The sequence below is a fragment of the Manis javanica genome, chromosome 2 (assembly GCF_040802235.1).
Source record: "Manis javanica isolate MJ-LG chromosome 2, MJ_LKY, whole genome shotgun sequence".
NCBI classification, from domain to species: Eukaryota; Metazoa; Chordata; class Mammalia; order Pholidota; family Manidae; genus Manis; species Manis javanica.
Genome location: NC_133157.1, coordinates 17,831,807 through 17,856,681, shown reverse-complemented (window position 1 = coordinate 17,856,681; position 24,875 = coordinate 17,831,807). Strand labels below are relative to the sequence as shown.

General features: G+C 38.1%; 1 long non-coding RNA gene across 1 annotated transcript in view; it reads right to left on the bottom strand.

Annotated features, from left to right (window-relative positions):
* Positions 1-24,591, bottom strand: part of LOC140844963 (uncharacterized) — a 114,413-nt gene extending 89,822 nt beyond the window's left edge. The window contains exon 1 of the long non-coding RNA XR_012123551.1: positions 24,104-24,591. This is a non-coding gene — a long non-coding RNA (uncharacterized lncRNA). The remainder of the gene's footprint in view (positions 1-24,103) is intronic.
* Between the last annotated feature and the right edge of the window lie 284 nt (positions 24,592-24,875).

The following is a 24,875-nucleotide window of genomic DNA, read 5'->3' as shown; positions in this document are numbered from 1 at the left end:
ATAACTGTATGTGCCAATTCCTTATAATAAACCTTTTTATGTATACATACACAAATATAAATGGCCTATTGGTACAGTTTCTTCGGAGAACCATGACTAATACAAGTACCAATTTAAGATGAATTAAAATGTGGAACACAATGGGAAAAAAGATGGTAGCATGAAAAGTGTGGCAGAAATCTCCTCCCAAAACCACATATATTTTGAAAATACAGCAAGTACAACTATTCCTAAAAGGGTGACCAGAAGTAAGAGAGCACAAGCCAGTCTACATCTGGGAGAGGTGAACATCTCACGGAGAAGGGCAAAGTAAAAAAGCCGTGACCCGGGAGGACTCGGGCTCATGGGGGGGAGGAAGAGAATCAGAGCCAGGAGGAAGTGGAAGCACAGGACTGCTAAATACCCAGCCCTAGAAATCTACCACAGGAGCACAGACCACATTGCAGGGTGCTCTGGAGATCAGAGGGGCTGAAGACCAAAGTCAGAGACTGAGACTGCGAACAGGTTCCCACAACCTGCTGCCCTCGGACAAAAGAAAAGCAGGCGCTTTGAAAGAGTTCTCAACAGTCAGAAGGCTGCTAAAAGGGCAAGGGTTTAGAAGAAGGAACATGTGGACAAAATCGGGCAGGCACTCTGAGCCCAGCAGGTTGGGAACTTTCAGGAGCATCAGGAGCTCCATCCCTCTGGTTGGCAACCCAGCCCTGAGGTCCCCCAATGCGATAAGCAGGCTGCTGCTCCTTCCTCCCAGCTGGTACCTGCACACAAACCAGCTGTCCGCATCATTGCTGCAGACCAGGCGGAAGACAGCCCCACCTACAGCAACTACAGATCTTAAGTCAGAGGCTTTTTCCTGCTCACAGATAACCGTCCCAGATACCAGAGACACGCACTGCCACAGGGAAGCATGAAAAAAAGGCTTTTCCCTTCCTGCAAACAACCATGCCACTTGCCTGCAACTCCCTCCATTGCTCTAGGCCATCCTGAGGGTCACCCCACCCAAGGCAGTTTAGGGGATTAATCCAGAGGCCGCTCCTGGCTTGCAGCTCAGACAGTGGAGACAGGCACAGTGACCAGGAAGCACGAAAGGGTTTTGTCCTCGCAGCACACACATACACTGCTCACCTGTGACCCCCGCCATCAGCCTGTGCCATCCTAAGAGCCAACCGGCCATGGCAGCTTAGGGGACCAACCCAGAGTCTGCTCCCTGTGCGCGGTTAGCCAGCACAGACAGCAGAGACAGGCACCATGACCGGGAAGCAGGAAGGGACTTTGTCCTTCCAGCTGACACCTGCACTGCTTACTTGCAACCACTCCCATTGCTCTAGGACCACAAGAAGGCAGAAGAACCTTGTACAATCCAAAATCCCTCAAACACCAGAAAGAGGGCTCAGTGTGACTGAAATCACCAATCTTCCTGAAAAAGAATTCAAAATAAAAGTCATAAGGATGCTAAAGGAGCTACAGAAAAATATTCAAGGGCTAAGGGATAAATTCAGGAGGGAGATAACTGAAATGAACCAAACAATGGAGGGATTTAAAAGCAGATTAGATGAGATAGAAAACACAGTAAATGGAATAGAAATTAGAGAACAGAAATACAGAGAAACTGAGGCAGAGAGAGGAAAAAAGGATTTCTAGGAATGAAAGAATATTAAGAGAACTGTGTGACCAATCCAAATGGAACAATATTGACATTATAGGGGAACCAGAAGAAGAAGAGAGAGGAAAAGGGATAGAAAGTGTCTTTGAAGAAATAATTGCTGAAAACTGCCCCAATCTGTGGAAGGAAATAGTCTCTTAGGCCATGGAAGTCCACAGATCTCCCAACACAGGGGACCCAAGGAGGAAAACACCAACACATATAATACTTAAAACAGCAAAGATCAAGGACAATGACAGAGTATTAAAAGCAGCCAGAGTGAGGAAAAAGATCACCTACAAAGGAAAACCCATTAGATTATCATCAGACTTCTTAGCAGAAACCTTACAGGCCACAAGGGAGTGGCATGACATATTCAGTGAAATGAAACAGAAGGTATTGAACCAAGAATACTCTATCTGGCAAGATTATCACTTAAATTTGAAGGAAGGATAAAACAATTCCCAGATAAGCAAAAGTTGAGGGAATTTATCTCCCACAAATCATCTCTACAGGGAATTTTGAAGGGACTTCTGTCAATGGAAGTGCACCTAAATCTAAATTGCTGTCACCAGAGAAAATAAAACCACAGCAAAGGAAGTAGACAAATTAGATACTAACAAAATGCTAAATTAAATCAGCTACCCACAAAGGCAGTCAAGGGATACACAAAGAGTACAGAATATGACACCTAACCTATAAAGAGAGGAGAAGGAAGAAAAAGACGGGGGGGGTGGAGAATCTTCAGATTGTGTTTACAACAGCACAATAAGTAAGTTAAGGTAGACTGCTAGATAGTGAAGAAGCTAACCTTGAACCTTTTGTAATAATGAATCCAATGCCTACAATGCAGTAAGTACATATCTATTGATAATCACCATAAATGTAAAAGGACTGAATGCACCAATCAAAAGACACAGAGTAACAGAATGGAAAAAAAAGCAAAACCCATCTCTGCCTACAAGAGACTTACTTCAAACCCAAAGACATACACAGACTAAAAGTGAAGGAATGGAAAAAGATATTTCATGCAAACAATAGGGAGAAAAAAGGACGAGTTTCAATAATTGTATCAGATAAAATAGACTTCAAAACAAAGAAAATAGCAAGAGACAAAGAAGGACATTACATAATGATAACGGGGTCAGTCCAACAAGAAGATTATAACTATTATAAATATCTATGCACCCAACACAGGCATACCTACATATGAGAAACAAATACTAAGAGAATTAAAGGGAGAAATAGAATGCAATGCATTCAATTTAGGAGACTTCCACACAACTCGCTCCTAAGGACAGATCAATGAGACAGAAAATAAGTAAGGAGACCGAAGCCCTGAACAACACATTAGAATAGAGGGACCTAACAGACATCTATAGAACATTCCACCCAAAATCAGCAGGATACATATTCTTCTCAAGTGCACATCGAACATTTTCAAGAAGAGACAATGTACTAGGCCACAAAAAGAGCCCCAGTAAATTAAAAAAGAATGAAATTGTAACAACCAACTTCTCAGATCACAAAGGTATAAAACTAGGAATAAACTGTACAATGAGAATAAAAAGGCTCACAAACACATGGAAGCTTAACAACATGCTTCTAAATAATAAATGAATCAATGACCAAATTGAAACAGAGATCAAGCAATATAAGCAGACAAATGAAAACAACAGCTCAATGCCCCAACTTCTGGGGTATGCAGTGAAAGTATTTCTAAGAGGAAAGTAAAACAGCAATCCCAGCCTATTTAAAGAAGTAAGAACAATCCCAAATGAACAGTCTAAATTCACAGTTACTGAAACTGGAAAAAAAGAACAAATGAGGCTCAAAATCAGTAGAAGGAGGGACATAATAAAGATAAGAGCAGAAATAAATACAATTGAGAAGAATAAAATAATAGAAAGAATTAATGAAATCAAGAGCTAGTTCTTTGAGAAAATAAACAAAATAGATAAATCCCTAGCCAGACTTATCAAGAAAAAAAGATAATGTACACAGATAAACACAGTAAGAAATGAGAAAGGAAAAATCACTATGGACAACACCAAAATACAAAGAAATACAACTTTCCAAGACTGACCCATGAAGAAATAGAATATCTGAATAGACCAATTACCAGCAAGGAAATTGAACTGGTAATCAAAAAACTACCCAAGAACAAAATCCCTGGACCAGATGGCTTCACTGATGAATTTTATCAGATATTTAGAGAAGGCATAATACCATTCTCCTTAAAGTTTTACAAAAGTAGAAGAGAAAGGAATACTTCCAAACTGATCCTACGAAGCCAGCATCACTCTAATACCAAAAACAGGCAAAGACACCAAAAAAAAGGAAACGACTGACCAATGTCCCTGATGAACATAGATGCAAAAATACTAAACAAAATACTAACAAACCGAATTCAAAAATACATCAAGAGGATCATACATCATGATCAAGTGGGACTCATCCCAGGAATGCAAGGTAGTACAACATTTGAAAATCCATCAACATCATGAACTATATCAATAAAAAGAAGGAGAAAAATCACATGATCATCACCAGAGATTCTGAAAAAGCATTTAACAAAATTCAACACCCATTCATGATAAAAACTCTTAACAAAATGGATATAGAGGGCAAGTACCTCAACAATGCCATCTATGACAAACCCACAGCCAACATCGTACTTAACAGTGAAAAGCTGAAGGCTTTTCCTCTAAGATCAGGAACAAGACAAGGATGGCCAAACTCCCCTCTTTTATTCAATATAGTACTGGAGGTCCTAGCCACAGCAATCAGATGACACAAAGAACTAAAAGGCATCAGATTGGTAAGGAAGAAGTCAAACTGTCACTATTTGCAGATGACATAATATTGTACATAAAAAACCCTAAAGAATCTACTGCAAAACTACTAGAACTAATGTCTGAATTCAGCAAAGTTGAAGGATACAAAATTAATACACAGAAATCTATTGCATTCCTATACACTAGCGATAAACTAGCAGAAAGAGAAATCAGGAAAACAATTCCATTCACAATTACATCAAAAACAAAAAAATACCTAGGAATAAACCTAACCAAGGAAGTGAAAGAACTATACCCTGAAAACTACAAGACACTCTTGAGAGAAATTAAGGAGGACACTAATAAATGGAAATTCTTCCCATTCTCTTGGGTAGGAGGAATTAATATTGTCAAAATGGCCATCCTGCCTAAAGCAATCTACAGATTCAATGCAATCCCTATCAAAATACTGACAGCATTCTTCAACAAACTGGAACAAATAGTTCTAAAATTCATATGGAACCACAAAAGACTCTGAATAACTAAAGCAATCCTTAGAAGGAAGAATAAAGCAGGGGGGATTATGCTTCCCAACTTCAAGCTCTACTACAAAGCCACAGTAATCAAGACAATTTGGTTCTGGCACAAGAACAGACCCACAGACCAATGGAAAGAATAGAGAATCCAGATATTAACCCAATCATATATGGTCAATTAATATATGATAAAGGACCAATGGATATACAATGGGAAATGACAGCCTCTTCGACAGCTGGTGTTGGCAAAACTGGACAGCTACATGTAAGAGAATGAAACTGGATTACTGTCTAACTCCATATACAAAAGGAAACTCAAAATGGTTCAAAGACCTGAATGTAAGTCATGAAACCATAAAACTCTTAGGAGAAAACACCAGCAAAACTCTCTTGAATATAAACTATGAGCAACTTCTTCATGAACCTATCTCCCCCAGCTAGGGAAACAAAAGCAAAAATGAACAAGTGGGACTATATCAAACTAAAAAGCTTCTATACAGCAAAGGACACCATCAGTAGAACAAAAAGGCATCCAACAGTATGGGAGAATATATTCATAAATGACATAACTGATAAAGGGTTGACACCCAAAATATATAAAGAGCGCATGCACCTCAACAAACAAAAAGCAAAAAATGTGATTAAAAAATAGGCAGAGGATCTGAACAGACACTTCTCCAAAGAAGAAAGTCATATGGCCAACAGGCACATGAAAAGATGCTCCACATCACTAATCATCAGAGAAATGCAAATTAAAACCACAATGAGATATCACCTCACACCAGTTAGATGGCCAACATCCGAAAGACAAAAAAAAAAAAAATACTGTTGAGGATGTGGAGAAAGCGGAACCCTCCTATACTGCTGGTGGGAATGTAAATTAGCTCAACCATTGTGGAAAGCAGTCTGGAGGTTCCTCAAAAAATTTAAAAAAATCAGCAATTCCACTCCTAGGAACTTACTCAGAGAAAACAAGATTCCTGATTCAAAAAGATTTATGCACCCCTATGTTTATCGCAGCATCATTTACAATAGCCAAGAAATGGAAGCAACCTCAGTGTCCATCAGTAGACGAACGATAAAGAAGAAGTGGTACATATACACAATGGAATATTATTCAGCCATAAGAAGAAAACGAATCCTACCATTTGCAACAACATGGATGGAGCTAGAGGGTATTATGCTCAGTGAAATAAGCTGGGCAGAGAAAGACAAGTACCAAATGATTCACTCATCTGTGGAGTATAACAACAAAGCAAAAACTGAAGGAACAAAACAGCAGCAGACTCACAGAACTCAAGAACGGACTAACAGTTACCAAATGGAAAGGGACTGGGGAGGTTGGGGTGGAAGAGAGGGATAAGGGGATTAACAGGCAATAATGAATAGCACACATAATGTAGGCAGGGGGCACGGGGAAGGCAGTATAACACAGAGAAGACAAGTAGTGACTCTGTAGCATCTTACTATGCTGATGGATAGTGAGTGTAATAGGGTATGTGGTAGGGACTTGATAATGGGGGGACTCTAGTAACCACAATGTTCCTCATGTGATTGTATATTAATAATACCATAATAACAAAAAAAGTGGACCTGATGTGACTGTACTGAGGTCTTTCTTCTTTCCTAATATAGGCATCAGAGCTAAAAATTGCCCTCTATAAATTGCTTTAGCAGTAATTCACATGTTTTGATATGTTGTGTTTTTATTTTTGTTCACCTCAAAATTTCTTCCAATTCCCAAGTTATTTCCTCCTTGTCCTATAGTTGTTTAGAAGGCATCATTTATTTACCACATGTTTTTTATTTTCTGTAGATTTTTCTACTTAATTTCACTCTGGTCAGAAAATATACATTGTGTGGTCAGAGAATATACATTGCATGACTTGAATCTTCTGAAATTTATTGAGGCTTGTTTCATAACGTAGTCCACCTAAGTAAAAAAAATGTTGTGCACTTTAGAAGAATGTTTATCATCTGTTGTTAGTTAAGTGTACTACAAAAGTCAATGAAGACAAATTGTTCTATATTTTTATTCAAATTTTATATCCCTTTTTGTTTTCTGTCTACTACTGCCATCAGTTATTGAGAAATGGGTATTGATATCTTTAACTATAATTGTGGATTTGCATACTTTTTACTGCATTTCTGTTGATTTTGCCTCATGTATATTGAACATCTATTGTTAGGTTTAGGATTGTTGTGTCCTCTTGATGAATCCCCCCTTTTTATGGAATGAGCTTTATCCTTTACAATATTCTTTATTCTGAAGTCTATTATTCTGACATTGATACAGCCACTTCCACTTTCTGTTAATAATGAGTGTTGGAATGGCATGTCTTCTCCATCTTTTAAATTTTAACCTATTCATCTTTTTATATTTAAAAAAGTGTGCTTCTTTTAGATTCTTTCATACATCTGAAAGTCTCTGCCTTTTAATCAATGTATTTAGATAATTTACAATAAAAGTGCTTATTGATATGATTTGGTGTGGATTTATCATTGTTAATTAAATCGTTATTTGTTTTTGATTTGTCACATCTTTTGCTATCTTTAATTGGAGTGAACAAATATTTTATCATTCCATTTATTTCTTTTGTTGACTTATAAATTAAAACAGTTTATTATTTTAGTGGTTGCTTTAGGATATATATAATAAACATCTTTAATACATTTGTCTATGTCTAAGTGATATTGTATCACTTTTCTCCTTTGAATTTTATTTATTGTTGGTGTACATTTTACTTTTACATGCCATAAATCTCACATTATATTATTTTTGTTGTTCAAACAATCACTGATCACTTAAGGTACTTCAAATAACAAGTTAACAAACAAAAAACTATATTTACCCATGTAGTTGTTACCATTTCCAGTGCTATTCGTTCCTTTGTGTTGATCCACATTTCATTCTGGTATTGTCCTACTACCTGAAGAAATCCTTTAATACTTCTATTCAGGTCTGCTGGTAGTGAATTATTTCAGCATATGTATGTTTGAAAATGTCTACTTTTTCTTTTGTTTTATAAAGAGATTTTCACTGAACATACAATTGTAGGCTGACAACTTTTAAAAATCTAATTTCTAAAAGATTAAATTCTAAAGATATTGCCTCACTGTCTTCTTACATTACTTCTTACTGTTCTAGCATCTTCCCTGCTACTTGTATCTGTGTCAGCTTTGGACTGGCTTCAGGTGACTGATTGTTCTCTTCATCATGGGACATATTTTCCTCTTTCAATGCATGCCCAGTATTTTATATTGGATGCTGAACATTGTAAATATTACCTTATAGGGGCTAGATATATTTATATGCTTATAAGTATAATTTAGCTTTTTTCTTATTTGCAGTTAAGCTAGTTGGAACTATGTTGGTCCTCCTACGTGTTGCTTTTTAAATTTTGTTAGTTAGGACAAGAACAATCTTCAGACCAGGGCTAATTATTCCCCACTACTACGGCAAAACCCTTCTGTATTTTCTACCCAGTGCCCCAAGAATCACAAGGTTTTCTAGTCTGGCTGATGGGAAAATGTACTATTTCTGGTCCTGGATGAACATCGGGTACGATTCCCTCCAAATTTCTTGTTGTTTCCTCCAGCTTCTAGTAGTTTCCTTACATGCAAGCACTGTTCAGTAGTCAACTGAATGTGAGAAATGGGTCTTCTACATATCTGTGATTTTCTCTCCATGTACTGCTCTCTCCTCACCAATATTCTGTCCCATGGACACTAACTACTGTGTTCTCCCTGGATTCACCAATCCATTACCTCCACTCAGGAAGTCCACTGGGCTCTGTCTATATATCCCCTCTATGTGCTATGACCTAGAAAACTTCTCAAGACAATAAGCTTAGGCAATTGTAAGGCTCATCTAATTTTTGTGTCATCTCTTAGGGATCACTGTCCTTTTCTGCATTAATTTCATGTCTTAAAAACCATTATTTCGTGAATTTTGTTTGTTGTTCTAGGTAAGTTGTCCCTGTTACTCCATTCTGGCTAGAAGTAGAACACATATAGCTTTCAGGACAAGGAAACAAAATAGAGTGAAAGGATTTAAGATCAGATTTCTCTGGATCTTCTGATTTCTCCACTTGCTCTGTAAGCTTGTAAAAGTTTTTCTCTTTTGAAGACCTCATTCATCCAACCGTAAGATGGAGAAAATAAAACTTGTGTCAAGTGCTTTTTATGAAGACTTAATAAAGTGGAGGTAAGAATCTAAGAATGCACAATAAGGGTTTGCTCCCTGTTGTCTTGGTGGAAGATTGCACATACAATTGATTTGTTGGAATTACATCAACTAATCCTAGCCTTCTCCATCAGTGTTCCTGTTTAGAGGCAACTCCTCAAACAGCTCTGGTGGAATCAGCTATTTGAACTTGACAGCAGGAATTCAAATTCATTTCTGCTAAATATTATTCTGTTAGAAACAATTTATCCTTGCCCCACTCCATTCCTATTTCTCTGGATACTGACTCTGATGGCTAACCATTTTCTCTCTGCCTTCCAAACAAAACTGTCATTTACAAATTGGCTTAGCATGTCTCTCATCTAAAGTATACCTCTCCATCTTGAAGTACTATCTTGCAATAAATACCTGAACATTTCAATTATTCTAGCACATTCTGATAAAAAGGCACACATATTGAGTGCATTTGTAGTTTCTAAAAACCATAAATCCAGAAAAATAAGCCCATTTGTTACAAGTCAAGAGATGATCAGTGTATTACTTCACATTTAGAAAATACAGTCAGCTAACTTCACAACATGAACTATCAGAACCAATATAAAAGCATCATTTGACACTGAACAATTTGAAAAATGACTTGTATTTTATAAACCAACAGATCTCTAGATAGTACTAAAATTAGATTGATGCTCACAGGTCTCTAACAGCTAGCCTGAGTGGTCAGATAAAAAGAGAGGAGACTTCAGAAGGAGGCTGATAGCCTAAAAGATCATTAGAATGGTTGCAGTTTCCACTGACACCAAGTTAAACACTAGTTGGTAGGTAAATACTTCCATTTGTAGTGGAGAAGTTTCACATATAATAAGTAACTGATATTGTATAGGTACTAATAGTGGAATGTCAGAGGGTATTAAAAAAGTGGAGGTAAATTATACACAAGGATATAATAATGACAATACCAGATTCTATTATAATCATTATAATACCTAAAATTTATATAGTCTTTTCAACTTTTGTGAAGTATAACACATATTCCCAAGACTACAGAGAACATTTCTGTGTAATATAAATATTTTCCATAAATATTTTAATCCTTGTTATGCAATTTAAGTTTGAATAATGTTCTCACTGATTTAAGCCGCAGATACGGAGGATGAGAGAGTTTGAGCAACTTGCTCTATAGTTGCTATTGCTATTAGGAGTATGAGTTAGGACTTGACTGTATGTGTTGGATTATTCCACAGCCAATGCTCTTTACCAAAGTTATCTTCCACTCCCTGTTCTATCACATTTAATTATTACAGAAACTCTGTGCAGCAGATGTATTCTCTGTGCTTTACAAATCATGAATCCAACAGTCACTGTGTTTAAGTAATGTTCCTAAAATACTTTGACAGAATGGGCATTCAAGTCCAGATATTTTTATTCTTTCAACGCACTTCCCTATTCCTCCCCATACCTCCCATCCTGCCTAGCTGCCAGCCTGTCTACACTGACCTGGTAAATGTTCACTGAGTAATGCCTCCATCTGAGACCCAGACATTAAGAGGTGTAAGATAAGAAGTGGGTTCATGGGAGAAAGATTATGCAAAGACAGGAGAACACCTGGTGTGGTTAGAAACTGAACCTGCTGTGAGAAGGCTGGGTCTCAAGAAGTCCTTTCCATCCTGGTTGCAGAGCAGAATCACTGGAGGAGATTTTTTCATATGATGAATGGCTTCATCTTAGACCAACTAAATCATCATTTTTGTGCATACACGTGTATGTAATTTTTTCCAATCACCTCCAGCTAATCTTAAGGGGAAGTCGGGTTTGAGAACACTGAATTAGAAATTAGGGGTAGGACAGTGTGCAGAGTAAAAATGTTGTGGGAACAATCATCAGGGTCCTGACTTCATGAAGACCTGAAAGCTGTGTAAATCAGTTGGATTTTATCTTTATCAGGGTAGTGAGAAATACTGAGGAGTTTGAAGCAGAGAAATAATAGGATCCCATCCATATCTGAAGCTGTCATATGGAGAACTCTTTGATCATTTGAACAGAAAGTAGTGGTACTATTAAGAAGACAGTTGCTAAGACAAAGATGATTTTATATATACATATTACTGGAAAAAGAAGAAAGATTTGAGAAATACTAGATGTTAAGATCATAAAGACTTGGGAAATGAGTTGTGAAAGGCACAGCAGAAAGAGGACCCAAGAATAGTGCCCCACAGTTTTGTGTTGGTTTTGTCATTCACTGAGAGAAAGCAATGGATAATGAGCAGGTTGGGGTAGAAGTTGGTTCCGTTTTGAGCATTTTGGTTAGAAGTACTTGTGAGATATACAGGTAAAGATGTTTGGGACGCGACCAAGTACACAAGACTGAAGTCCAAGAAGAGAGGTCTGGCCTGTGTCTATGAGTTAGAAGTCCTTTGTAATAGGTGGCGACTGAAGACATGTGTTTTCTATTGTTGATGGTGGTGGCTCGTTAGCTGGCTTTAAGGATTTGCTTTTGTTTGGTTGGTTTTATGTATTTATTTTTTTGGTATTTCTTGTTTGACTGTTGTGATTAAAAAAGCATTCTAAAAAGAGAGAGCAAATAGGCTTTCCAAAATGTACCTAACTTGTAACTTGCAGCTTTGTTAACTTTGGAGGTAAAAAAAAAAATCAATTCAAACCTATATAGGTTTAACTGGGCTTTGAAATCATCATGTACATGATACAGATGGAATGATAAATGGTGAAAATGAATCCTTGGGAGGTGGAAGAAAAAATATGTGGGTCATGAACATATACATCAGTATGGTTATAGTGGAAGGTAAGGATAAATGTTAAAAATCATCATTTGTTCTCTTGGCAAATGTTTCCAAGTAGAAGGCATATTTTGCTTTCTGCCATAAAACTAATGTTCACTTTCTATACTATGGATACCATTAGACATTTTGCAAAGCACCGTAAACTGGATTCTATGCCTGTGGTATTGGGTTTAGCAGATAACCATTTCCGCTGGGATTTTCCAAAGTGCTCTGGGACATGCTTGAACAATATTTGAATAGTTGTGATGACGTGGGCAATTAAAGAACACTACTTTGTCAAAAATTTAGCAAAGCGGAAGTAAAACATTTTGAATATTTTGAAGAGATCTTAATCACATAGGATGCTCTCATTTTACATATGGGTAAATTGAGTCTAATGAGGGGAAGTAATATGCCTTAGGGTGCAGAGCTGGATCAAAAGCAGGATCAGTCTGGATCCAGTGTTCTTTATTACAAAGTTCTTGAACTGGAAAGAGTGGATCCAAAGTCCTAGCACAAATGTGGGTAAAGAACAGTATACAAATGGGATTTAGTTGGCCTCAAATGGGCCAGATGATGGGCTAGGGAGCCCAGTAAACCACTGCTATTCCAGTTTAAAATAGGCAAGACGCCACTTCCCCTGACAAGAGCTTCTCCTGTGATCACACCACTGCAGAGAAAAGAGCACCTCACACACAGTTACATTAAAGAATCAAATGTGAACTTGGAAATGGAAAAACTAGATTAAATTAGTAAGTGAGACTTAGTCACCTTGCTGGATGGAACAAAGAAAGTTAGGAAGTGAAAGAAAGTAAGTCAGGGGGTGGTCCTGGCTATCCATTTTATGCTGAAACTTTGGACTTTTTAAGCCAGTGGACCTCCTGAATTTCCTGACAGAGGAAATAGTGCTAAAAGGGGAATATAGCCCTTCAGATGGAAAGAAAACATATGATTCCAGCACATTTGTTTAGTCTTTCTGTAACTCAGATAAAGCAAAAAGCTCATTAATTTAGAATTGGTGATAATTTGTACAGGGCCTATTCTGAAGTTTACCTTTACTTTATCTGGCTAAAAGGATTTGGAAAGCAAATTAACAGTGTAAACAGGATGGCAGGCAGCAATATTTAACCTCCTTAAGAGAGCAAACTTTCTCCCAATATCTTTAAAACACAATTTATACATACAGAGATGACATGCTAGTTAGAGATTATTCTTATCTATTTATTATAGCAAGTCCCTGGTGACTTCTACCTAAGACACTTAGCTTAGTTTGACCCAATATATGCATTTTTGAGAGAAGTCAATTTGTAGTCACTTTATAATCATCAAACTTTTAAAATATTGATACTAACTTGGACAGGCCTTGAGTGCCACAATTAGTTCCACTTACTAACCTGTAACTCTGTCTCTATCAGGAAAGAACCACAGGGTTTTAAGGAACATATGGTGTAGAATAAAGAGTGGATATGGAACGAGAGGTCTAGGGTTCAAGTCCATATTCTTGTATATATTACCTAGGTTAACTTGCACATGTTTTAGGTTAGAGGGGGATTAATCTCTCTGTAGAAACATCTCAAATGTGGATAAAGATAGCTCTGCTGTAGGACTCATAGGGCTGATACAAAGATGAATTTTGCTAACAGACATAAAAGTACATTACGTATTATGTGACAGTATCAGAATACAAAGCAATTCTATCATTAATTTTAATATTACTAAAGACTGAAAACTGAAGCAAAAAAGAAAAAAGACCATCTTTTATAAATCAACTCATTATTTCTTTCCAGAAATGCCACTGTTTGGCACTTTCTTGCTAAGACATTTCTTGGAGTAATTAGCAGCATTAAGCTATTACTAATCATTGCAACCTCTACTGGAAATTCCTTGAATTAAGGATACCAGGTACCTTTGCCATCCTCATGTTATGCTACCTAGGCTCTTCTTCCGTGTAAAAGCTGTCCTCTTCTGACTGCTGTATGTATACTATAGCATGCTTCTACACAAACACCCTAAGGTGACTTGTGAAGTTCTGCTTATACTTCTGTATCCACATGAACACCATGGCCTCCTTCATTTCTGACCTATGTTTTACTCATCTCTGTGTCCAAAGAGCTTGACATACAGTAGGCACTCAATACAAGTTTGATAAACCAATAAATGAATAAATAAGGAAGATGAGGATATAGATAAGATAAATGGGAGAGACAATTTTGTACTGGACCTTTGATCATGGTACTAACAGCTCCTTAAGCCCTATCTGAAGAAAAATATCCCACTCACTGTCCCTGCCACATAGGAAGCTACCATTTCTACCATGTGAACACTTACCACAATTTATTGGCTTTAGGGTGGGTACAAGTCCCATGGGCAGACACATGCACAGGTTGCTAGACAGCAAGGCTGTGCTAAGGGAACTCATCTTTCCTGGCCACACAAGAAAACACAAAAAGTGGTCACTCAGTCCAAAGCCAGATGAATGAAACACCAATACCACCAACACCTAATCTACCTATTCCTTGGTAACACCATCTGATGTTTGTACAGGTATCAATCATTTAGAAAAGTTGACTCTATCTCCTGCTAAAAAGTAAAACCTACGCTGATCATAGCAATCTCATTCCCTCTGCCAGCATTTGTTTTAGGTATGACATGCATAGTCATTACAGTTAATGAAATATGAGGTTGATGTAGGGGAAATCTCCTGATGAACTTCTGGGAAAAGTTTCTTAGTTCTTAAAAAAAAATGTAGTAAGTGTCTTCTTACACAGGATGTTTCCATGTTTGAGATTCTTAAATTGGCGACAACAGTGATCATGACAGAGCGCTAGCCTTTGAACAAAAATGCCCAACATGCTGAGAACATCTTGGGTTCTCAGATCTTGGGTCATTAAAGAGATAACTGAATTAAATGACCCAGGAGAGGCCCTATTTCAGAACTTCGTTTTACTAGATGACAGACTTCCCTTATTGTTTAAGCCAACTGAATCAGGGTTTTCTTTTATTTGTAACCAAAGACATACTAACAAATATAGCAGCCAATCTATACACAGACCAATTACCTATGCTGCTGCCTACTGCAAAAAGGGGAACTAGCCTTTTGGATTCGTTTTCCCAGAGATTAGAATTTGGAACTACCGAAAAGAAGGAAATTTTAGGTTAGGAGCTATCTCCCTTAAGGTTACTAATTAGAGGAGCTGCCTTAATGAGTCACTGCCAAACTCAACTCATAAGGAAGTAATAATTGTAAGTAAGCAAAGCTTTGCCAACTGGTGGAGAGAGGACAATAGATCAAAAGGTCAGCAGACATCCTAAGACAGACTGAGAGCCCCTGAAGGAAGGACAGAGATGGAGGGTGTACTGGATCCTATAAAATACCTTTGACCTTTCATTTCCTTTTCCCGAACACACACACTCTTTTCCTTGAGTTAAACTGAGTTTCATCTGGCTCTTTATCAGCAAAATAATTGAACAGAAACATGTATTTATTAAACAAACAGAAATAAAATGATCTAATGACTGAATCTGATAGCCATTTATAAGAATAAAAGAAAACCAACCAAACAAAAACCCCACCTATCTGATGTCCCTCTTCTCACTACAGCATCTTTAATCAGTATTTACCCAGTCTCTGCTTCATATCCCTAAATATGGAGTGAACTCCTCCCACTTTCCAGGAAAAATTCTCTCATTGTTGAGTGGTATTGACTAATAAAATTCTCCCTCTGAGGTAGAAATAAAATTGACTTCCTGAATCCCTAAAGTCATCTCTAAACATATAGATGTTTAGAGGAAAAATTCCATCCTCCCCCTGGCCTCCACTCAGGAAAATCAGTAAAGTCTAGAGAGATTTTTAGCTGTCACAACTGAGAGGCTGCTATTGGCATCCAGTGGGTAGAGGCCAGCTAAATATCCTGTGGTGGGCAGAAGAGCCCCTCACAACAAAGAATTATCCAGCCCCAAATGTCAACAGTGCCGAAGCAGAGAAGCCCTGACCTAAAAGGGGTCTTATACATAGTAAATAAATCCCCTTTTGGAGGAGGAGACTAAAAAAAGTGCCATGGTTTTGGAGTGTTTCCATTGAGCCCTTCATATTTTCCATTAGTGGCAAGGCCTAGGTATTAATTAAATGGTCTTGTATATAATGCCTGATGACAAGTCCTGAAATAGTTGAAAGTGAAAAGCCCTTATATGGAGATCAACCAACAGTGAAGCAAACAATACTGAGGAAGAGGTATGACAGATACTTAGAAGTGCTTAATGGCTTTCCATGCTTTGCAGCTAGGGCATCTGCAATGCATAGGAATGTGAATACATGTTCTGGTCTACGAGTAGATGCTTCATGACCCTACTTTAGAAATGTCTGAGTCATATCCTTGGCTTAGTTCCTGCAGTGGACATCTGTTGTTTTTGTCTTCCTAGCATTCTTTTTCTCTTCTTTTGGGAATGGCATTTGATTTTCCCTTGGGAAAATACTTCTCCCTATAGGGGTATTTCCTATAAAAGTCTTGATGGAACTATCAATCAGAGGCTCTTTTACTGTCATGTGTGGGCAAGTATCTTTAGCTAGGCCAATCAGACCTCATGTCCTTGGGACTTAAATCTTGAGTGAAGTAATAGGAGAATGAGAAACATTTCATGCTGATGAATATTGAATTGGGATGGTGTCCTAAAGAGACTGCCTCAAGCTCCTTCAATCTAGACCCCCAACTCATTTTTGTTTCTGATATAATTGTTCAGTTGACCTCCTGATGCCATAAATTGCCCTCATACACTTTCATACTGCCACCCCAGGACTAGTTTTAGTTCATTAAACCAAAAATCCTCAACTTTTACAACCACCGAATTAGGTAGGGAGTTAATACATCTGGGTTCTTATTCTATGGTTGCTCTTAATTGGCTGTTTACAGTTGAGGAAAGGATAGATTTTGTCTCTGAGTCATCTCCTCATCCATACAATAGAAATAACGGACTAAGTCATTTCTAAAGGTCCTTCTAGCTCTAAGGTCCTAAACTGCTAGTAAATACAGGACCTTCTGTGACGAGAAAAGGCAGACTAAACTTTCTAGATAGCCGGGAGGTGGTACTCCAGTATTATGAAGATATAACCACTAACAGTGTCCATGCAGTACTGCCCTTGTTGGGGATAACGGCTTCCAAGAATCCTGCAAGGTCATTTCCACACTGTCTGGTCAAGTGGACACATTTTCCTCTTCTACTGCTGAAAACAAGTCTGTGTATGGCCAATGTGGGAAGTCTTTGCTGGGTCTCTGTTGGGATGGATAAGCATTCTCCCTCAAATATTTCCCTATTGGGCAGTGGAAATAATCTTTCTCAGTATTTGCTAAGTCACAGGGATATTGAGTGGAGATGGGTGGTAGAATTATACATGTGACAGATAGATCAGAATGAGACAGGCAGCTCCAAATGCCATGGGGAGATAAATATGGAACTTGCATTCTGGTACCAGCCCTGCCGTGTATATACTATGTAACATTGGGAACATGATCTTGTATTTTCCTTCAGTTGTCGCCTCTGTAAACAATTACATTAGATGAGATCAGTGGTTCCCAAATTTGTATTTTGTCAGAGAAAAACAGTGGGAAAAAACCTTTACTTAAATAAAGCCATACATGAAATCCACATATATAAATACTTCTCAAATCTGTTTATATTACAAGTGGCAGAAATGGAATAAGCTTAAAGTAAAATTGGGGGTGGGGGCAGGGGAGTAAAACATGTCAGACGTGGCCAATGCAGGGATCAAAAGCTGTCAGAGATTCATCTTCCCACCTCCTATGTACCTTTATCTACTCAACTTCATTCTCAGTCAGACCCTCAATGTGTAGCAAGACAATTCTAGAAGAGAGAAGATGAGAGAACAGTTCTCTCCCCAACCCCTACATCCTATCTCTTATACTCTTAGAAAGTTCAATGAAATGGAGTACCTCTGCTATTAGAGACAAGGCTGCATGTTTGCTATTTCTATCAGAATAACAGGGAGTGAGAAAGGGAATATTCCACATGGAAAACAAGAAGGAAGGGAGAAGGGGAGGAAAGATATCTAGCATTAAAACGAATCTGAAATTGCTCTGATTGAGGAAAAGGAAGAGCCACCTCTTACCACATGGTTCCTCAGAGACCTCCATAGAACACCTAAGTTACGAGGAACAAAAACTAAAAACCATGAGACTACTAGGGATCTATAAATTCCTTGCAGCTCTGAGGGTCTAGACCTCTAAACTGAGAAAAAGGTGACTCAGTTCTATCCTTTCTTTGTTGTACAAATCTGCAGTTTCCCCATTTTCTGTAGGTTAGCTGTTTATTTAGAAAACAAACCGATGACTTGCCATCTTTGCTTAAGTATTTTCTCTTTCTCCAAAAGTATCTGTAACTTTACTTATACCATGCACTTTCTTTGTACATGGTAGGAAACCCATAGACGATTCCATTATTTAATGACACCATAGAGGAACAGATAATTAATTAAGCTGGTTACCAAAGAATTGGTATAAAATATTGCAAGAGCCCAATGTAAGCATCCTCTCCAACTCAATCATTTTTTCATTTCAGGAGATTCAGATTCAGAAAGGGGAACCTGTCTTCTGATATCATGCAATGATTTGGTTCCAAAACAGGAATTAGAAACCTATATTGCCGCCCCCAAATCCATTATTCCTTCTAATCGGTGCTTCAGTGGCTGTTCCAACTAGTGATATCTTTTTCCTAACTCATTATCATCATGTCACTTCTGTCTTTAATTATTTTCATGATTATACATGGAATCATGGAATGATACACTTTATCATTCATGGAATGATACACTTTAAGCATAACAATCAAGATCATTTTTGACACAGGCTGTAGCCATCTTGTCTAGCTTCATGCTAACCACTCCTTGCTTTTCCTTTTATGTGCCAGTACAACTGGTGTTTCCTGGCATCTGTCATATACTGTGGTATATCTGGCTTCTAGTCTTTGCTCAGACAATCCCCCTATCTGGAATACTCTGCCCTCCCTCTTTCATAAGCTCCTCCTCCTTCTCTAAAGATCAGTTCATCCATTACTCCCTTTGAAACAATCCCATGACATCCTTCTGTAAACTAGTTGTGATATCACTCTTTGTTTCTCTCATGGCATCTCACACTTACTTCTCTGGTTACTCTAATGAAACTGAATGGAATTGTCATTTTATAGACTTAGCACAGTGCATGTCATTTTTGAATCAATTATATTGATATTAGGCTTTATGAGAAAGAAGGTTAGAGACAAAATGCTTTCCCATGACCTCTGAAAATACACTGGGACAGGCAACATTAATGGTTTTTCCTTGAAAACCTGAACCAATTTCCAGAATCATCCTCAGTACCTGATGCAGCCACTATCATCTAATTGAAGTTGGTAAATATGTGGAAACCTTCTTTATCATCCCCATCTACATCAAAAAAAAAAAGGTGAAGTACATTCTCCTAAGGTATCATTGACATCATTGAAGATCCCGAGGCTACATCTTGGCTCAATAGCAAAGAACACCACGATTTGATAATTACATCTGCCAAAGCACAGGAGGGGGTAATGGGACATACATTAGGTCCGTTTGCTAAGCACACCTCAGTTCAATGGTTCACATTCTTTAAATCCCAGTTCCACATTTGAGTGCTAACTTTCCCATGCCTGACACACTCCAATCCGATTACAGTGATGGCTCACTATTGGCAGTCTTTCCGTAGGCAAAGCAGGCTGCACTTTACAAACAATTCCCATCTCTAACTATAATAGTATTCATTTGTCTTCCTTTGAAGAAAGTGAAGCCAGCTCTCGATCACGGCTGCAACTTAAACCTTCCACTTACCTGGCTCTCTCTACTGAGACCCTAGTGATTTGAGTGTTCTTCTACCCCAAGTGTGCATGGTACTCAAGGATAAAGGAAGCATTCATTTCCATCTTTGCATACAAAGTTTCTCCTTACATAAGATAAGCTCAAATTATTTCACATGTTCCCTTGTCTTTGAACTAGGGCTTTCCAAACATCATCTCACTTCATCTTGATGGCAATACTACACAGTAGTTATGAATATTCTGACTTCCAGGAAAATGATGTTAGAATCAGAGAAGATAACTGATTTTTTTCAAAATCAGTTTATGAATCCCAGAACTGGAGCTTGAATACAAGTATATATTTCAATTCTGCTTAATTAATATTTCATAAGTGACCAAGTAGATGAATGAATAGACATGCAGGCTACAAGAACTGCTTGAAATATTTTTTTACCTCTGGCAGAATTTATGTATTTGACTGCCCAGAAATTTACATATTATTCTTTGAGCTCATGTCAGAGAAATAACAGTATCATCGCACTTGGAATTTTATCTATATCTTTCCTAAAGTCTCTATTTGAAAGTTATCCTATCAAATACACATAGCATACCAAAAGTGACAAAACTACATAAATAATAAAAATATGAAAAAATGCTAACATTATGCATCACTAGGGAACTGTAAATCAAAACCACAATGAAGCACCACTTCATATTCATTAAGAGAGCTATAAAAAAAAAAGAAAGGAAATAACAAGTACTCTCAAGGATATGGAGAAATTGGAAACTTGATAAATATCTTACGAAAGGAAAAATGGTTCACCACTGCAGTTTGGCAGTTCCTCAAAAATTTAAACATAAAATTATTATGTAATCTTGCAATTCCACTTGAAGATGTATACTCAAAAGAACTGAGAAGTACTCAAATAAGTACATGTATACACACATATTTGTAACAGCACTAATCATAAGAGCCAAAATGTCCAAATATCTGCCCAAATGTCCATCAATAAATGAATAAGTAAACAAATTGTGGTACATACATGCAATGCAATATTACTTGTCCATAAAAAATGATGAAGTATCGATACGTGCTACAACATGGTTATGTCTTGAAAACATCATTCAAAATAAAAAAGGCCAGACACAAAAGGTCACATACTATATTTCATTTATATGAAATTTTCAGAATAGATAAATCCATAGAGGCAGAACAAAGATTGATGGTTGCCAGTGCTAGAAGAAGCAGGGAATAGGGAGAAACTAATTAATGAGTAAGATATTTTACTTTATAATGATAGAATGTTTTCTAACTTGGTAGCAATGATGGTTGCAAAACACTGTGAATATACTAAATGGTATTGAATTGTTTATTTTAAAATGGTTAATTTTGTGTGAATTTTGTTCTCATATATTATTTTTTGAAAATAATTTATTATATATTTACAATAAATAATTGCAAGTACCATTTACAGTATCATCAAAACTATGAAATACTTAAGGATACTCTCAAGAAAATGTGTGCAAGGACTGAAATCTACAAAATATTGCAGAGAGAAATTAAAGAAGACCTAAGTAATTAGAAAGATACACCATGTTCATGGATGGAAAAACAAAATTCGTTAAAATAACAGTTAACAGTTCTCATCAAATGAAGTCAAAACAAACTCCAATCAAAATCTAAGCAGAATTTTTTATAGAAACAGATAGGTAGTTATAAAATTTATGTGGAAATGAAAGTGACCTGGAAGAGCCAAAATGTTATTAGAAAAGAACATAGTTGAAAGACTTACCCTATTTGCTTTCAAGACTTACTATAAAGATTAAGGACAGTGTGTTATTAGCATAAAGAAAGAAATCTAGTTCAATGGAACAGAACTGATACACCTAAAATTGGTGAATTTTATTATATATGTAAATTTTACCTCCATAAAATTATTTTTAAAAAGAGACTGGGACAATTAGACTAACAAAAAACAACTGTGAGTTTTCTATATGCCAAATTACGATCTGCTCCGTTAGATAATCCCATATCTATACATCTCAAATCAGAGTTCTGTCTTTAGTTCTAAATAAAGGTGACATGGGACAATGGTCTTAAGATTCTTAACCTATGGATTTTTCTAAGAAAACTTTAAAGTAACAAAAATTTCTGATGTCCTAATAATGGGTCTTAGAGCACCTTTGATTTTATCTTGATTGCATCCTCATATTTCACTGGTAGAACCCCCAATTTGATGTTTTCCCTGGGGCTGCTTCTTACTTTTCTAATCCTATGACAGCTGAAGTAGGCAAGAATGGGAAACAGTTTTGTTTCCCAATTCAGTAAGTCCAAGTTTGAAAATACTGTCTCTAAATTCTGCTTGAAAACTGAAGAGAACTTTCTTCATTTATTTCTCTATTCCTTTAATTATCTTAGCAGATAAAAGAAGCCAATTAATACTCTTCTTAAAAATCCCCTCAGCAAGATTTACAGGTTCATTAGGTCCTTTTCTTCCTGACGTTTTCTATTTTACTATAGGTGGTAATGTTTACATTCATAACACAGGTGACCCTTTTTCCAGTCTCTAGTGGCAAGTTCCATAGTTGCTGACTATCTTCCACTAACGGTGTCTTCACCACCTTTCTTGGCTCTGCCTGCTTCCTGGTCCCAAAGCTAATGCCGTATATTTTATATTTTCATTATGATAGAACTAGTTTTGTTTTGTTTTGTTAATTTATCTAGTGCTGCTTAACTTACACACAGTGGCTTAAAATAATAATGATTTATTTAACTAAAATTTTGGATTGGCTGGTGACCCTCCGCTCCACATGTTGTTGACTAGGGTCAAGGAAGCTTCATTCAGTTGGGAGCTTAGCTGAGGCTACAGAAGCCCGGGGGTCTCACTCAGATCCTCAGTTCTCATCCATGCAGCTTCTCTCTCCCTCTCTCTGCCCACCCCTTTTCTTCATGTTCTCTCATCATTCAGCAGTTTAGCCCAGCTTATTTATATGGTGGCTGCATTCCAACAATGCAAAAAAGGAAACAATCAAAACTCTTAAAGGTTAGGGATGGGACAGCATCACTTTTGCCACATTTTGTTTGCCAAAGCAACCCACAAGGTTAAGCCAGATCAAAGGAAGCAGAAACAGAATCTACTTCCTGATTCTGCAGGGCAATGAGGCTCCAGAGATAGTGCTCAGGAGATTTCCTGGTGCCCAGCCATGCAGACAAACTATCCTTGAAGTTTTCAGGTGTTGTAAACCAAAAGATCGACTTTCACCCCATTCCCTTTAAAAAAAACTATAGTTTTAATTAGGTTTCTGTAACTAGAAACAAAAGAAAAGGGTCCTAATTCATATAAAAGAAATGATTACATGGGACAGTTGAATAAGAGTGGGAAGTCAGGTTAAAAAAGAAAAAAAAAATCCTGAAGAAACATGTGTTGAATAGGAGTTAATTAACTGGGAGTTTAAGTCATAAGACATTTTACTTATCCATAAAAAATGGACAAGTAATTAACTGGGACTTTAAGTCATAAGGCATGGTGTACTCTCCACAGGGCCATAGATTAAACCCCAAAGGATGTTTGAAAGTACTTCATCCCATCTTTCCCAAAGCATTCTATAAAACCTTGTTTCCACAGGGCACTTTTAAGTGCTCCCATGGGAAACTGAGTCCCACTGCTAAAGGATTTATCAGGGCTTTTGACAGCTAATATGCATCATGAATCACACAGTATTATGTGCTAATAATATCTACCAAACTTATTTTACTACAGATTCTGTCCTTCAACATCTTGAGAAGTGGTGTTCCTTGAGATATGCTCTACAGAGTTCTTGTACAGTTTAAGCTCCCCATTTTAAAAGTGGGGAATCGGAGGCTCAGAGAATTTGAGTCACTTGAAATAAGTAGGAGCAGAACCTGGGGGCCATCTCTGAGTTTCTAGTGTAAAGTTCTATTCTTCTCCATGTGGTAGAGACGTGGACACTGTTAAATTAATTAAACAGGGAGGCCATTAAATTGATGTGGCTCTAATGCCATGGAGCCTACATAGTAAAAACAAAATCTAAGCCTATAAAACGCCTTAAGGTTACAAAATACACCGCTAAGGACAACCAATCACAAACAGCCAACCAGGATCTAAGCTATAGTCAATCAATAACTGCCCTGCTTGCTTCTGCCGGTGATCTGCGAAAGTCCTCCCCAAGCTCCTGTTGGCAGAGCCAACACTAATCACTTCTGGTTTGGTGCCACCTGATTCAAATCAGTTTTCGCTCAAAGGAACTCTTAAAATTTGTAATATGCCTCAGTTTATCATTCCACAGTTCTGGTATCAGAAGAGGGAACAGAGGGACACCCCCAGGAGTAACGAGCACCAGGGCGCAGGTACCTGCTGAGCTCCTCGAGCTCGCTGCTTCCTCGCTGCCTCAGGAGGTGGTGGGTAAGTCCATCTCCATCCTGGGTCCTGGCTCCGCAGCTTTACGAGCAGTCTTTCTTTTTCTGGAAAAAGGACCTGGAAACCAGCCAGAAGCAGACGGGGTCTTATTTGAAAACTTGCCAATTCAGAGACCCGTCCAGGATTGGAGTCCTCCTGACTTTGAAACCAGAGGTCCGGGCCTGGAATGGGTGCCGGTGGATGTGGTTCCAACTCAGAAACCGGATGGGATTCGGGGCTGGATTGGGTCTGGGCGAGGGCGGTTCCTTAGAAACCTGACAGGATTCCGGGCTGGGGTACGTCCGGTGTTGGAGTGGGTCTCGGTGGAAGTGGTTGCACCTTAGAGACCAGGTTAGACTTGTAGTCGGACCCGGTCAGGGTGCGAGTGCTTCCCCCTTAGAAACCTGACGGCATTTGGGGCTGGACTGGACCGGTGTTGGATTGGGTCTAAGTGGGAATGGTTCTGCCTTAGAAACCGGAAAAGGTCTGTGGTTTAACTGGGTCCGGGTGAGAGTGGTTCCGCCTGAGAAGCCGGACTGCGTTGGGGGTTGGGCTTGGGTCAGGGTGAGGATGGTTCCGCCTTGGAAACCATCCTGGGTCAGGGGTTGGTCTGTGTCTGGGTGAGAGTGGTGCTGCCTTAGAAACCTGCTGGGATTCGGGGCTGCGCTGGGTCCGATGTTGGAATGGGTCTGAGTGAAAGTGGTTCTACCTTAGAAACCTGACGGTA